General features: G+C 31.5%; 1 long non-coding RNA gene across 1 annotated transcript; it reads left to right on the top strand.

Moving 5' to 3' along the window:
• The first annotated feature begins 661 nt into the window (after positions 1–661).
• LOC132800073 (uncharacterized) lies at positions 662–5,005 on the top strand. The gene is made up of 5 exons (XR_009634970.1): positions 662–1,017; positions 1,522–1,562; positions 1,949–2,056; positions 3,019–3,119; positions 4,546–5,005. It is a non-coding gene; the product is annotated as an uncharacterized LOC132800073 (long non-coding RNA).
• The last annotated feature ends 270 nt before the right edge of the window (positions 5,006–5,275 follow it).

Genomic DNA, 5,275 nt, shown 5'->3' with positions numbered 1-5,275 from the left:
AAGATAATGGAAAAAACCAATTTAAATGAATAAAAATGATGGAAATAGCAGAATGTAAACCCGAACCTCTTCTGGCTCTTCCGTGATCTGCACTCCATGAAATGAACACGAACAAGAACGATTAATATCAGTGCTATAAATTTCAAGCAAAAAAAAAAAAATATATATATATATATATATATATATCAGTGGAATAGATAAATTAATAAAGGTGAATTAATGCTGGGTCAACAGGTAGTGAAAGTGGGTATGGGTCATGGGATGGGTCTGGGTAGAAGGGACCCAACACTTTTTTTTAAAAAAAATAAATAAATGTAATGCACCCAATTCCTATGGGAACAAGAGGAAATTTCAAATTTTATTTTCTTATTGCACCCAATGCTTTTTTTTTTTTCCCAATTGCTTTTAATTTTAAAAATTTTTCTATTCATAAAAAAAAAATATTTTATTTTGTTTGCTTACAAACCGAGGCCCAAAGACAATAAGAATAAGGGGAATTTTGCCCAATATCCCTATTTAAAAGCTTTTAATGAAATATACCACTTTCCTTTCAAGGTTTTTTGTTTTATCCTTTTATTTTTTAATATTTCTAAATTATCCTTTTCAAATATTAAAAGCAAAAATACACATGAAATGCCCAACGAAAAGAGGAAAGAGAAAATGAGAGAATGGCGAAGCAGCTATCGAAAAGTTCTTCAGGAGGAGAGACGAGTGGAGGAAGCATCCTAGGTTCAACAATTAGCCCAGCCATGCCCTTCTCGGTTTTGGCCTCGAAGTCCCATCATCGACGTCTACCTGATCGGCGAGCAGATCTATAGCAAACTCCTTGGTCCTTCCTCCTCCTCCTCTTCTGGGTATGCTTCTAATGGTGTGGTCTTTCCTAGGTTTTTCAAGAAATCTTCAAAATGGAAAAATACAATTAGAATCCTATCATCGGAACCCTAGCTTGGTTTTGGTCATAGGGACTTGCCAAATGGAAGTTTATTTTGGAAGCCGCAGCAAGAGGAATCATCCATGGTTAGATTCAATTCTACTATACTTTTAATCTTTTTCTCTTAATTTTATTGCTTTTCTTGCTTTGAGTAGGGAGAGAAAAAAAAAATGAAAATTTCTTTTAAAAATGCAAAACTTTAGTAGTTAATTTTTATCAAGTTTTCTGAATTCTTAACTATATATGTTTTTATGATAAATTTTTATTCAAGAGGGCCTGATCCTACCAACTGTGAGTAATTTTTCAATCTTTTTTTTTTGTTTTAATTGTCGTTGTTGATTTATAGAATTTTGTTGGCCACTGAGAAAATCTTGGAAAGGGAGGAGAGAAGTTAATTTTTTGAAATATTAAATTTTTATTTTTGAGCAAAAGATATTGATTTTTCTTAGTTAATTATATTAAATTTTGGTCTAAAACAAGGCTTTTCACTAGGGATTTTCTTCAGTATCTAAAAAGAAGTTAGATTAGTTAAACATGGTTTTAGTTTTGGAAAATTTATTATTGATGTTGCTTTTTATGATCTTAATCAGCCTGCAAAGCCAGGGGATCAGACCTATGAGTTCATTTTGAGGTATGCTTGTTCAACTAGATTGCCTTATTAATTGCTTTTATGTGGTTGGTTATGTACTTTGTGATAAATAATAATTCTACAGATCACCATCTGTTCTTTAAAGCCTATTTGATTGGTAGACCTATAAGGTATATTTTTGGGTTCACTGGAACACAGTAATGGAAACTGTATTGAGTTGGGATAGATAAAGGTCCTATGCTGTTATTGGAAGATAGAATTTCTTTTTTGTTCTTTTCCTTCCTTTTACTATAGCTTTATGTTCCAAAGTGTCTTTGAGAGTTAAGGTCTTGGTATGCATGATAGACATGGATATTTTTTCCATGGGCATGTCATTTCTTATTTTGATTGATTCTTGAATCTATGCTAACAAAATTTCTCATTTGTAGGATTGCTACATTCACATCTGCTCCCCAGAGGTTCTAATCATTTTTACTGACAATTTTGATTACCAACATCTATGGTGCCATTTTGTCAAGGGATTGCTTGTTGATGATGTATGTATTTCAAATCAACTATCTATTGTGTTAAAACAAATTCAACCTGTCTAGCTGGATTTACATTTCCATCTCATACTTGTATTTTGTATTACATAAATGGAGGCACAAATACACATACATGATGCTCATGCCTCTACCAACATGAATTGTGCATAAATTATTCAAACTTTATGTTCTAAAATGTAAACAGAACTCTTTTTGATTAGAATGTAGTAGAATTATTTCAGATCACTCCTCTAGTATCTTCCGTTCTATATATATATATATATATTTATTTCGATAAATACATATTTATATATATATATATATGTATATACTGTCATCTACAGTGCCGTTCTTGATCAAACCTTTTTGCACGACAAAATATCTTATGAATTTAAGAACATATTATACACACTTTTATAAAGGTCATATATATATATATATATTTGGCATTGAACAGATCTTGAAGAGATTGGGGCTCTGGAATATCTTAATAGGGTTAATGAATATCTAAATCCATATATTATATTGCTTCTAATATATATATATATATATATATGTCCCATCCCATACATGAACATATAATATGTGCATAACTAGCGACTCCAAATCTTTATAGACCTACTAAAACTCCTATTCCAAATGTACATTGGTCAAAGCATGCCATGTAGACAAATCAGCTGGAAACGAGATGTAAGGCAATCAATGTATCGTACAAGTTCACTTATTTTACTGTAGTATCAATATTAACATGGCTATAGGACATTTGTAGTAAAAATCATTGATTGCAAGAACTACGTACCAGCATAAGTTATTTTATTTTATTTTCTCATTGTGGATTGCATATTTTTGAATATTTATTTGCTAATTACATGCTGATTGTATTAGTCTGTTAGGTTTGTATAGCATTCTAAAATTAGTGAAACTTGATGCATTCTAACTGGTGCATCTTTTACCTTGTGCAATGTCTTTATGAGTCTTTTGAGGAAGAAGCTGGATATTTTCAGTTTGCTACGACAATAACATCGAATGATATTGATGAAATATAGAAGTTTCTTAATGCTGCTGTTGATGCAAGGTATTCACCTTTAGCTTTTAGTAAATTAGTTATTCTAGTCCCCTTGATGATGATCCAAATAGCAATGACCACTTCTTTTTACCCCCAAGTCCAGGTGGTTAGGCCTAGAACATTGGGAAAAAAAAAAAGAAAAAAAAAAGGGATATTCCAAACATGATGTACTGGATGAAACAATTTTAATTATGTAAATATGGTAATCCTGCATTTGGATGGCATAAGCGATGCTAATTGTGTAGAAGTTATTTTCACCAATGATGAGAACCACAGACAAATTTATGTTGTTTGCATTAGTTTCTCTGAATTACATTTAGTCTAGAATATTTGTAATTAATTTTTCACTGCTAGTTGCATCTTAGTGTATAATTATTATTTTTTTCCCATAGACTTTATCATTGATTTATTGCACTATTTATAATCTTAATTGATCATAGTTTACAGTTGTGAGGGTTTGATTATTAAGACTTTGAATAAAGATGCTATATATCAGCCTTCCAAGCGGTCACTAAACTAGCTAGAATTAACAAAAGCATTGTCACACAAAGCAAGGTCATCCCAATTATATGATAACGTCTTTCATTAGCTTCTGACATTTCCCTTATCCCTTTTGTTTCTTCCTCCAAAACATGGTCTTCTTCATTCAAGATAAAGGATTAAACAATACCCTTGTTTGTTACCATGAAATGTATGATACATTTTGCTATATATAATTATATAATCTGGCTTTTGGTTGTATTTTTCCTGTTATTTTAAATTCCTTTTCTCTGGTTCACTCAATTCCACTTTTTGTAAGTCTTAAAAAGCAATGTACCCAATGGTTATCTGTAGAAGTTACAAGCTTATCTCCAAAAGCAACAGAAAAGGATGTTTATGATTTTTTCACTTATTATGGTGCAATTGAGCATGTTGAAATCATCAGGTAGAGTCCTTCTGCACAAATCAGTAGTAGTCCATGGAACCATGACGGCAATAGTGGTTCATCAGTAACAAATCAATACAAATAATTTCCATTGGATGGGAAAGACAATTTAGTTCTCACCAAATTCTAAAATTATTCTGTATAAGGATCTTCATTTCCAAGATGTTTTGTTTCTAGGATCTTAGTGTTTATGAAGATTGATATATGGGCATCACTTATCTCTTATTCAACTAAATCACCCAAATTTCTAGAGTATTCTCTCTTTAGCTATCTAAAATTCTCTGCATTGTAAAACTGGTAATTGAAATTGCCACTATCTTCTGTACTAGGTTCCAACATGTCACGCCTGCTAAAATGACCATATATTGAATGGAAGTCAACTACTTGCACTCGATAATGTATTTGCACAATTTCTATTGTGTCATACATAATATGTATGCTATTTGTTGAGAATATACATCCATTTTTCTTATATTTGTAATTTACCATGTATTTTTGGTATGCTTGCAGAGAAGCTCTTGGTGTAGCAAAAGTTGTAGCTGCAATGATTGGTTTATCTATAATCCTTTTGTTAGGAGTCCTTGACTAGGATGATTGCTTAAATGAGATATTAGCATGAGATACCTTGGCTTGGTTTGTTGTTCTAGAGTGGGCATGGCCAGGCAACTGACAAATCTTGGTAATGTAACCATGATGTCTAGCTGTGTTGCCAAGTTACTTCAATCCTTCTCTCTGAGCTGGCTAGCTGCATTTGGTGTTCTTCAGGCAGCTTATTTCTTTATCCACTACCTGTTTGCAAGTCATTTTTGATCTCGAGATTAGTTCACAAACAATTTGTAATTTTTTCTATTTGCATACTACATCTATCTTGTATGATATAAAATTATATTCAAAATTTGTTAATGTTTCCAAGGTGTTTTTGTCATGCTTCTCTTAATTTGGAATCAATGAGTATGTCATCATTAAATATTTTTTTGGCCACTGTGCTGTTGGTAGTATTTATATTTATATCCTATATACATATGTTTGTCTAAATATTTATATTTATATTAGCCTTTTCAATATGTATGGTATATTTGATGGTTTGCTATCAACAAAAAAATAAAAATAAATAAATAATAGTATGACAAGAACTATTATGTATGAGCCTATGTGCTTGTTGAAAAAATTACTGACAGTTTCCTTCAGTAATTACGTATGCACCATCGGTAATTTACAATTGTCCATCCGACAACTTCGA

The sequence above is a fragment of the Ziziphus jujuba genome, chromosome 11, assembly GCF_031755915.1.
Source record: "Ziziphus jujuba cultivar Dongzao chromosome 11, ASM3175591v1".
NCBI classification, from domain to species: Eukaryota; Viridiplantae; Streptophyta; class Magnoliopsida; order Rosales; family Rhamnaceae; genus Ziziphus; species Ziziphus jujuba.
This window is presented reverse-complemented; position numbering and strand designations above follow the sequence as displayed.